The sequence below is a fragment of the Capsicum annuum genome, chromosome 1, assembly GCF_002878395.1.
Source record: "Capsicum annuum cultivar UCD-10X-F1 chromosome 1, UCD10Xv1.1, whole genome shotgun sequence".
NCBI lineage: Eukaryota > Viridiplantae > Streptophyta > Magnoliopsida > Solanales > Solanaceae > Capsicum > Capsicum annuum.
In genome coordinates, this window is record NC_061111.1 from 181,007,691 (window position 1) to 181,020,231 (window position 12,541).

Sequence of the window (12,541 nt, forward strand, 5' to 3'; positions counted from 1 at the left end):
TACTTTCCAATCCCAACTTACAAATTCAAGGGTTTTAACATGAATTCACATAATGCTACACTCATGTCAAATAACTATACATGAATCTTGAAATAAATCATGAATTAGAAACCCAATTAACATTATAATCATGAATATATTCAAGCCCAACATAGAATTCATGAAATCAATAAACTTAAAGTTTTTAAAGAGGTTTTTGAACTCCAAGGGTGGAAGAAAACCCTTGGATGAACACCTAACATACCTTGGTTCTTGAATTTCTGAAGATTGATGTTGAATTTCTTGAATTTTGATCTTGACTTTGATGGGCTAGGGTTTGTTCTTGAGAGAATTTGAGAGAAAGTGAGTGTATTTTGCTTATTAAGGGCTGAATCTTGTGTTTTTGGGGATGATTGAGGGTGGAAAAAAGACCCAAATACCCCTCTAGATGTGGCCTTTTAATGACTAAAAACATGCCTAGTGACGTGCAGATCGATACGCCACGTCGATAGAACTAATGTGATAACCAACGCGCCGTGCTGAGTTTGCGTTGGTTTACTGAAATTGCACTGAATGTTGGGGGAAAATTATCTATTGACGCGATGGGTGACGCGATGTGTCGAGATCACATTGACCTAATATTTTGGTCACTTAAACATGGTTCAAACGAGGTCCAAAAAATCTGAAACTCATCTGAAGTAACCTACTGATAATCCTGATCATAAATAAACCTAAAAATTGATATTTTAAGGTTGTAAGGGTCGAGAAATAGGATCTTCAACTTATGAAGGCTAGGATACTTCTAAGTATAAAAACTTCGCTGAAATTTCTAAGTCTGGGACTTCTTTTCAAGCTTGAACGGACTGAGTTAAGCTTAGAATTTTGTGGGATCTTACAATATCTCCCTTTTGGGAACATTCATCCTTAAATGAGACTGACTAAGCTGACAAACACTGATAGACTGAGCTTACACACTGAACATGCATATCTGATGCATGAAATACCTGATAAACTACTGATAAACTGAGTTTTCAAACTGAACATGTATATTTGATGCATGAGTACATGGTTGAACTGATTCATAAATGCATGTCTATCATGAAGATGATATGCAATGGTAATAAATACCAAATTTATAATTGTAACTGAACATGGAACTGAGTAAATCTAAGAAAGACTATTACCTTAAGCTGATTCTGAGTTTGTGGAGAAGAGGTAAGAATACTTGGTCTGTATATCTGCTTCTGCTTTCCAAGTATCTCCCTCAATGGAATGATTCTGCATAAGAACTTTGACTAATGGAACTTCTTTGTTCCTTAGTCTACGAACCTGATGATCTAGAATGTAGATTGAGATCTCTTTATAAAAAAGGTTGTTCTGAACATTTATACCCAATAAAGGGACTCCAACTGCTGGGTCTCCTATGCACATCTTTATCAAGTAGACATAAAATACTGGATATACTAAAGCTAAGTCTGACGGGAACTCAAGCTCGTAAGATACCTTTCCAAAATGGTTGAGAATTCGGTAAGGACCGATATATCAAGGATTGAGCTTTCCCTTTTTTCCAAACCTCTTCACCTCTTTCATAGGAGAGATTTTTAAATACATATAGTCACCAATATCAAACTTTAGATCCTTTCTCTGCACATCTGTATATGATTTCTGTCAGCTCTGAGCTGTCTTAAGCCTTTCCCCAATCAACTAGGCTTTTTTTAAGGTATCAAATACCAAATTAGTCACTACCACTACAGCCTCACCCATTTCAAACTAACCAATAAGAGACCTACATCTTCTCCTATAAAATGCCGCAAACGGAGCCATCTGAATGCTAGAATGATAACTATTGTTATATGCAAACTCAATCAAAGAAAAATAGTTATCCCAACTGCCCTTAAAGTCAATGGCACATGGTCTTAACATATCTTCCAAAGTCTGAATGATCCTCTTTGCTTGACCATCTGTCTGAGGGTGAAAGGTTGTACTGAGGTCAACTTGGGTACTAAGACCTTTTTGGAAGGCTTTTTAGAAATACGTACCTCTATCTGAGATGATGGACAATGAAAATCTATGCAATCTGACCAATTCTCTAACATAGAGCTTGGCAAAATCCTCAAATAAATAAGAGGTATGACCTGGTAAGAAATAAAATAATTTGGTCATCCTATCTATAATGACCCGAATCAAATCATGTTGATGACGAGTATGGGGCAAACACATCGAAAATTCCATGTTCACTTCCTCCTACTTCCACATGTTAATATTGAACTCTTCTATGGAGCCACTAGGTTTCTGGTGCTTAATCTTAACCTGCTGACATGTAGAGCACTTAGCCATAACCTCTGTAATGTCTCTCTTCATCACATTCCACCAATAGACCTCCCATAAATTATGGTACATCTTAGTAGCCCCTAGATGAATAGAGTAATGCACATCGTACGCTTCTGTAAGAATTTGTTGCCTCAAGTAATCTACACATGGCACACATAAGCAACCCTGGTAACACAACACACCATTTATCCCTTGGGAGAAAACCTCTAAGTTCTGATCTTTGACTGACTCTTTCAACTTGACTAAACTGGGATCTCTGTTCAGCTTTTCCTTCACTTTAGAAACCAGAGATGATTCTGAACTATTCTGCACCCATACTTCTCTCTGCTGAATTGACTAAGCAGATACCTAGTCGGGCAAGCTGATGAACTTCCTGAACTAACTTCTACTTAGTATCCTCCACGTGAGCAACACTACCCATAGACATCCTATTGAGAGCATCAACTACTATATTGGCCTTGCCTGGGTGATACAGGGCGCTCATGTAATAGTCTTTCAACAACTCTAACCACCTTCTCTGACGTAGGTTTAGATCTTTTTGAGAGAATATATACTGCAGGCTCTTGTGGTCTATGAATACATCCACATATACCCCAAATAAATAATGCCTCCAAATCTTTAAGGAAAACACCACAACTGCTAACTTAAGATCATGAGTGGGGTAATTCTTTTTATGGATCTTAAGCTATATAGATGCATAGGCTATGACCTTACCTTTCTGCATCAAAACACACCCTAAACTAACTCTGGAAGTATCACAATATACCACAAAACCATCTGAACCATCTAGTAGAGTCAAAACTGGGGCTGTAGTGAGTTGAGTCTTCAACTCCTGAAAACTCTTCTCACAAGAATTTGACCACTAGAATTTGACTTTCTTCTGAGTTAATTTGGACATGGGGTATGCAATAGATGAAAATACCTCAATAAACCATCGGTAATAGCTAGCCAAACCCAAGAAACTCCTGATATCTGATGGAGATATGGGTTTGGCCCAGTTTCTCACCGTTTTGGTCTTTTGAGGATCCACTCTAATGCCCTCACCAGAAACTATATGGCCAAGAAAGGCTACTGACTCTAGCTAAAATTCACACTTACTAAATTTGGCAAACAACTGATGGGCTCTGAGGGTCTGTAATACTATTTTGAGATGGTTTGCATATTCATGCTCACTAGGGGAGTAGACAAGAATGTCATCAATGAAGACTATAACAAACATGTCCAAGTACTGCTTGAACACGGGGTTCATCAAGTCCACAAAGGCTCCTGGAGCATTAGTAAGACCAAATGTCATGAATAAGAATTCAAAGGGGCCATACTGAGTTTTGAAAGCTATTTTTCGAATGTCACATTCTCTGACCCTAAGCTAATAATAGTCTGATCTGAGGTCTATCTTAGAGAAGTAACTGGCACCCTGAAGTTGGTCAAATAAGTCATCAATTTTGGGAAGTGGATACGTGTTCTTGACCATGACTTTATTTAACTGCTGGTAGTCTATACACATCCTGAGAGAATCGTCTTTCTTATGCATGAATAGAATAGGCGCGCCCCAAGGGAATAGGCTGGTTCTGATGAATCCCTTATCTAGGAGATCCTTTAACTGTTCTTTTAATTCTTTAAGTTTTTCTGGAGCCATTTTGTATGGCAGAATAGAGATAGGCTAAGTATCTGGAAAAAGGTCTATTCCAAAGTCAATTTCCTGCTCGGGAGGAACTCCAGGAATATCTTTGGGAAATACATCTTGGAATTCACATGCTATTGATACTGACTCAATATTAGGGGTCTCTGAACTAGAGTCTTTAACTCGAATGAGATGATACATACATCCCTTAGATATAATTTTTCTCGCCCTAAGGTAAGAAACAAGCTGACCCCTAAGTGCTAAAGTACTACCTCTCCATTCAAAGATAGGTTCATTTGGAAACTGAAAATGGATAATTCAATTTCTGCAGTCAACCGAAGCATAACATGAATGAAGCCAATCCATGCCAAGAATGACATCAAATTCTGTCTTCTCTAATTCTACTAAGTCGGATGAAGTGACTTTCTGAGATACCATAACTGAACAGTTCTTGTATACCCATTGAGATATGATAGATTTACCTCTAGGAGTAGAGACTGAGAAAGGCTCTGCTAGGATTTTGGGACTGACTCTGAAGTTAACAACTATATAAAGAGTTACAAAAGACAAAGAAGATCCTAGGTCTAGCAAAGCATAAGCATGTAAATGATAACCTTGTAATGTACTAGTGACCATATCAAAAGAAATTTCCTAATCCTATCGGGACTGAAGTGCATAGAGTCTATTTGGGCGCTGCCCACTAGTAACACTGGAAGTGGCACCCTGCTGATTCGGGCGATCGGACTGAGCTGAAGGACGATTATACTGACCTTGAGAACCTGATTGAGGACAATCTCTGATCTTGTATCCTGGCTTACCACATCCAAAACATATATCACTGCCAACCCTACAGATACCCTGGTGATTTCTACCATATTTTTAGCAAAGAGGGTTTGTTCGAGCACTGCTAACACTACCTTGGGGTTTAGGGCCTAGTGCCCTATCTTTATTATCATCTCTAAATTCTTACACTAGAGTAATGGCTGAGGACGGAGCTAGAACAGAAGACTTTGGGCAGAACTGAGAACGATTTTGACCTTCTAACTTAGGCTGAGCAAAGTTAAAGCTACCTGTTTTAGCTCTCTTATTCTCTCTTTCTTTCTCCCTATTCTTATCCTTCTTTATATGTTGAGTATGGACCATAAGCCTATATATGTCCATCTCCTTAGTCAGTATTGCGGTTCAACACTTCTTGATGACACTGTTAGACATGCCAGACACAAACTTACTCATCTTAGATCTGCTATTTTCTGCCATATAAGGAGCGTATCTAGCTAGCTAAGTAAACTTGAGAGAATACTCTTTCACTATCATATTACGCTGCTTCAGATTAATAAACTCCAACACCTTCACTTTCCTCAACTCCAGTGGGAAAAACCTATTCACTTTCCTCCCATTCTACGGGCCCTGCATCAGCGACCCTCTCTACCTTCCACTACTTAAACCATGAGTGACCCACATCCTGCAAATGATATGTGGCCAACTCAACACTCTCACTAGTTGTTACCACCATCTATAATGTTCTGCACTGATCAAGGAATTCCTACGGGTCTTTATCTGACTTAGACCCGATAAAAGCTAGAGAGTTCATTTAGGTAAAGTCTCAAATTCTAGTAGCAGCAGCATTGGCCACTGGGTTGGCCTGAACAACAGCTGGCCGTTCATTCTGAGCTGCAACATAATTGGCTAGGGTAGTGAAAGAGGCTCTGAATTCATCATGGGAGACATACTCATCTAGGGGATCTGCCTGAATGGGCTGAGGTATTGGCTGATTTCTTATCCTTCTTCCGTTGTTCTTTTTGGAAGGCATGTTTTGTTAACAGAAGTAAGAAAAGGATTAGAATGAGACTATAACTTGAGATGATGCTCACTCGCATGATATGAATACTGAAAGAAGGGAAACTTTTCCTAAAATTCCTCATAGCCCCTTATCCATAAGTGTAGCGTGTTACACACCCATACACAAGACTTTACTAGACCCAGCTTTCAGACTTCCTAGGGCTCTGTTGAACCTTAGGATCTGATACTAAGTTTGTAACGCCTCGAGTCTGCACCCCAAATGCCACATAGTACTTACGACACCGAAGGACCACAAGCTAACCCATGACTGATATCTATTGTGAGCACTAAGTAACAATACTATAATAAATGCAGAAAAATAGGCTGAAATACCATAAGGTTCAAAACCTGAAATACTAATAAAGAATACCAACTATAATAAAATTTTTTACAACTGAGTACTGCCTAAAAGCCTCTATTTGTTTGAAATATGGAGTTGATGGGAAAAGTTTGCAACTAACCCCGACTACTGAAATAAATTGAATACTAACATAATGAAATGATATGATAACTTTGTCCTCGAACTATGAGGACTCACCACTAGGTCTGCTGCTAATAATCTAGCTGCTAGGTACGATTAGGAGCCCATGTGTCTGTTATGATATAAATCATCATAGCATAAAAGAAAAGGTATGCCTCAGTACTTTGAATGTACTGGTATGCTAAGTGAGGTAGGTTGATATACATGAAAAATAACTGACTGAATAGCATGAGTACAATTGAATAAGAGTACATATATAACTGAAAGTGATGAAACACTTATTACACAATACTGTACACATATCTACATACATTGTATCTGAGATCATAGTAACACTAAATGTTGAGTTCTATAGCTGAATGACTGATGTATGAGTTTATTGATAACTGTATTACTGATAGCTGGGTGACTGTTTCTTATAGTCTTGATTCTATATATTTGAACTGAGTTTTATACTGAGCTGGGTAACTGTGTCTGACAGTCCTGATTCCATAGAACTGAACTAAATTCTATATTGAGGCTGAAACTGAAACTATGAGAGGTAATCATCTAATCGACATGTCCCTTCTATGAACTGATTTGGGGTCCAACCTGTAACCCAGTTGGAAGTTGTCAGCACTATGCCATGGGTAAATACAAGTGCTGAGTCACCCTTATCTGGAAGGTGCTCTGAACAAGAATGGTGGTACCCTCAACTAGCAGGTAGAACACCTCATCAACCCTCAACTAGCAGGTTAATGTCTTAACCTAAGCTGGCTAAGTAGTTCTGGAATGCAAGGACTTATTCTAAGGATCACACCCTCTACTGGTAGATGATTCCGCATCCTTGGGTTCACTCGATGCTGAATCCTACTCCCAACTGAATAGATACTGAACTGATTTCTAAACTATTCTAGGCTAGACTAAACTATTAGTGATAGTGTCAACTGACTAAACTGGACTGAGTTCACTGAGTACTGTAACTAATTGAGTGTTCTGAGTTTTATTTGCTAAATGGATATACTGAGTTCTTTATTGACTGAATACTATTGTACGTGACATCAATGAAACTATTCTAAATATACTATAATTCTAGGTAAACAGCTAGATTGTGGGGTATTAGATGCCCCCAGGACTCGATAACATGAAAAGTAAAGTGTAGCATGATCTTGTAAAGTATTACAATGTTCATAACTCATTCATAGAGATATTTTATCAAACACTTGTAAGACATAAGCTTGTACATATGCTAACATGTCATGATTTCCCCATTCAATCCACATGAGCAATTTATCAAACAATTAGGGAACATAATCTATGCATATAATTCCATATAACATGTAGACATCATGATTTCCAATCCCAACTTACAAATTCAAGGTATTTAACATGAATTCACATAATACTACATATATTTCAAATAAATATACATAAATCTTGAAATAAATTATGAATTAGAAACCCAATTAACATCATAATCATGAATACATTCAAGCCCAACATGGAATTCATGAAATTAATAAAATTAAAGTTTTTAAAGAGGTTATTGAAGTCCAAGGGTGGAAGGAAACCCTTGGATGAACACCTAACATACCTTGGTGCTTGAATTCCTGAAGATTGATGGTGAATTTATTGAATCTTGATCTTGACTTTGATGGGTTAGGTTTATTCTTGAGAGGATTTAAGAGAAAGTAAGTGTATTTTGCTTATTGGGGGATGAATCTCATGTTTTTGGGGATGATTAAGGGTGGGAAAAATACACAAATACCCCTCTAGATGCGGGATTTTAATGACTGAAAGCGTGCCCAGTGATGCGCAGACCAACAAGCCACGTCGATGGCATCAATGCAATGACCAACACGCCATGTCAATTTTGCGTCAGTTCACTAGAATTGTACTAAAAGCTGGGAAAAATTATCCGTCGATGTGATGGGAAATGCGACGCATCGAGGTCGTGCCAACCCACTATTTTGGTCACTTAAACATGGTTCAAACGAGGTCCAAAAAATCCAAAACTCACTCGAATTGACCTACTGACATTCCTGATCCTGAATAAACCTAAAAATTGATACTTTAAGGTCATAAGGGTCGAGAAATAGGATTACCAACTTACGAAGGCTAGGAACTTCTAACTATAAATACATAGCTGAAATTTCTAAGTTTGGGACCTCTTTCAAAGCATTAACAGACTAAGTTAATCTTAGAATTTTATGGGGTCTTGCAGTTAAATGTAGGGTAACATACGATTATCATCTTACCACTAGTATCGTAACATACGACTAGTATGATCCATTCGTACCTTAGACAGAAACCAACCAACCTACATTGGTTATATACGACCAAGACCCACAAACCGTACCTTATAATATGACTAGTACCCCCAAGTTGTATGATGTCCAGAATCCAAAACTCAGGAAAATTCTAAGGATCAAAACCTAGGGTATTTCACTTTACTTCTCAAAACTAAGTTTATGATCAAGGAAAAAGGCTGCCTCGAGATAATACTTCTTGAATTTTTGTAAAATAATCACTATATTACTCAGAAGAATATGCCTTTGCTGCATAGTAGAATAGATAGAGGTAATCTCTACATTGATAATTTATTTGGAGATTTTTACCTAGGTGCCTTATGCAATTCCTGTGATGAGCATGATTGTAAGCCCACGCAATGTCGTCGGTGATACTCTTAAGCCTATTGGACGTAAAACACAAATATGGTTCACGACCATTATAGACTTCAGCTTCTCAAAAAAGAACTTTCAAGATGCATATTTCTCCTTACAACAATGCAAAAGGCAATTGGATAAATATGGTTATCCATATCCTATGCAACCGTGCTTATAAATACACCCTCATACTTATCATGTAAATAAGTATCATCAATCACAATAACTTTTCTCATGTAGGAGAATCCCCTAGTGTAAGCGCCCATGTCTAAAAAGTAGTACATGAACCTATAATTATCCCTATTCACTATGGTGGACTAGGTAGAGCCAATATTAAGAGTGTCGATCATGTAGGAACAAGCTGGTAAGCAGGAATACCCGTGCTCCAGTGTCCCTCGAACTATTTGCTTAGCGATCACACCTCTATTCAATATTTCCAATAGCTTGCGCTACTGTGAAAGTTCTTGAAAATAATTCTCTGAATCTCTCTAGTGTCAGATCCTTGCCATCGTGATACAAATTCACAAAGAGCGATGCAACTACTTTGGCCGTGATTTTCTTATGGCTTCGTGTAGCATGTTCGACGCTGTACGTGCGATCGATGACGTATTTGTAGATGAAAAATTTATCTGTACATTCATACTTTCTCGTCCACAAAATCCACGCACAACTAAGAGATACACTTTTCACCTTGAATTATTTGCTACAACTCTTCAATGTAGCATAATTAAAATTAGTTTTCACCGATGCTACATCCAAAAATAATTTCAGCTCCTTCTTTCTACTAAATGTTTGTTCTATATGAAAATTAATTCCATCAGAGAAGGTATAGTTGGGTTGTGATCCCGATCCACACTATTCTTGCTCTTCTTGAAATACTTTGGGATCTTTTGATTCCAATGAATGATTTTCTATATCCATTGAATGAACACCCGAGCTCTTATCTTCAATCGAATTATTTTCATCGATTGTTGGGTGTGGTGATAGGGTTACCAAAGACCTCGTGATGATATTTATCCTCAGTAATGGCCTAGAGCCATCGACAATGACATTCAACATATACAAAGACACCTGCCTATCATTCCTTATGAATGTGAGATGTATTTTTCTTCTCCTATTTACTAGACAGTTAATCACAGTGTTGCTTGGCTCATAATTTAATTCTTCACTCTCAGTTACACTTTGAACCATGTCGTCGTATGAGCCATTACGATGCAACGGGATGGGCACTGTCTCCTTACTAGATTATTTCCAATTCCAATATTTGGGAGCCTCCTCCGACACACCCATATAATCACTACCAATAATAATTAATTTAGCTATTGTCATTATAGACCACACTGATCGATAATAGATTAAGGTATCGATCTATAGTTGGTTGATGACTGGTATGAAAATCTTCGTATAAACACGTGAATGAACTAATTTGGATATAATTGATGCTCTACTAGCTCTGGTATGGAGAAATATATATGTAGGGTTTCTAAACTACAGAAATCTATTTAATAATGAGGTATTAAGTGGATTTGAAAAGCTTTTCAAGATAGTAAAAATAGTGGAAAAATATTTTTTATAATTTTTTTTAGAAAATAAGGAACAACAATGGAGGCAATGACTAAGAATGGAGATTTTTAGTTGTGAGGAGGAAGATTTCACTGGAAAAGTAAGCGGAATCAGAAAAAGTAGCTAAAAACCAGAGCTTTTGGTGGTTTCTTGGAAAATTTCTTTTAGTTAAAAATAAAAATATGAAAAATGAGGGGAAATATTAGATATTTGTTGGATGAGGTAGGGGAATTAATGTGTAAACTCAAAAACTTATGTGGTAGATTTGGATGGTTTTTTAAAATCAAATATGGATGACATCATAAATGTGGTTATCCACTATATTCTTAAAACATGACACTAAATATCATATTTAGTTTTCCAAAGTGTCTATTTTGCCAAAACTCCGCGCTAATTGAGAAAAACTTCTTTGACAACTTGTTTAATACTATGATGGATGTAAGTAACAAAAAAAATATAACTTGAAGGCAAGGATGGACTTAAAGGAGTATTTTCGGCGTAGTGAGTTGTACCTGACATACTTAAACAATAAGATTTAGAAGCCCAAGGCTAGTTGCATATTCACTTTGGAGGATAGAAGAGTGATTTGTGATTGGGTTAATAATTTGAAAATTCCAGATGGATATGTGTCAAATTTGTCTAGATGTGTTGACATGAAGGAAGGAAAGTTGACCTCTATGAAGAGCCATGACTGTCACATTTTCATGGAGTCATTGATGCCTATTGCATTCTGTGCATTGCCCGATAGAATTTGGAAGCCCATAATAGAGATAATCTTATTTTTTAAAGATTTATGTTCTAACACATTAAGGGAGGAGAACCTATCTTTGATGGATATCAATATTCACTTAATCTTAAACAAGTTGGCCAAAATTTTTCCTCCTAGTTTTTCGATGGTATGGAGCATCTTTCAATTCACCTTGTGCGAGAGGCACGACTTGGAGGTCCTGTTCAGTGTTGATGGATGTATCCCTTTGAGAGGTATTGACTTTTAAAATTTACCTTCATGTGTTTTAATTGAACATTATTTCATCTAAAAGATCATACTATGCAGGACTATTGGCAAATATAAAAGGACAATAAAAAATAGATCTCGAATTGAGAGATCAATATGTGAGGCTTATTTGGCTAAAGAAACCTTTTATTTTTGTTCATATTATTTTGAACATGATGTAACATGTCTGAGAAACTGACCAAATAGGCATGATGATGGATACAATATAGATCCTTCGGCACCACCATTTTCAATATTCAATCAACCAGGTAAAGGAAGTCCAAAAGGTGGTCCAGTTCAATATTTGAATAAGGTGGAGCTTAAGTCAGCTACAACACATGTATTATTAAATTATCCTGAGGTCCTTCCGTTTTATAAGTGAGTATATTTATATTAAGGACAATCATTCAAGGTCTATCTAAGCTTTAACTAATGAGAGACATAACTTTGTTGAGCAGCTACTTCGTGGCTTTACATGGGGATGCTGCTGTTTATCCTATGTTTTCAGTATGGTTTAGAGAATATGTAAGTGTAACTTAAATATTTAACACAATTTACACTTTTTTTCAATGTCATGTGTATTTAAATTTTAACTTTTTAAAAACTTTTTATAGGTTCATAATCCACTTAATTATGACCCAAATGGCCAATTTTTACGTGATATAGCTTGGGGACCTGATGCTAAAGTCAGAAAGTTTTCTAAGTACTCTATTAATGGGTAAAGATTTCATATAGAAGAGTTATCAAAGGGAAAGAAAACCAACAATAGTGGGGTTTGGGTGAAAGGTGATGGTGATGTTGATTATTATGGTGTGCTTCACGAGATTTTAGAACTCGATTATCATGCTGGTCGGCCAAAGAAAAAATTGATTCTCTTTCGATGTAAGTGGTATGATCCTACTCCTAAGTTAGGTACAAAGGTGCACCCTCAGCACAAAATAGTTGAAATTAAGCGTACAAGGGAGTATGGACTCTATGATCCATTTGCCATTGCACAAAATATTAAACAAGTGTATTACGCTCCTTATCCTTTGTGTAAGAATATATCTATATGGAGGGTAGTTATAAAAACAAAGCCCGTAGGTAGA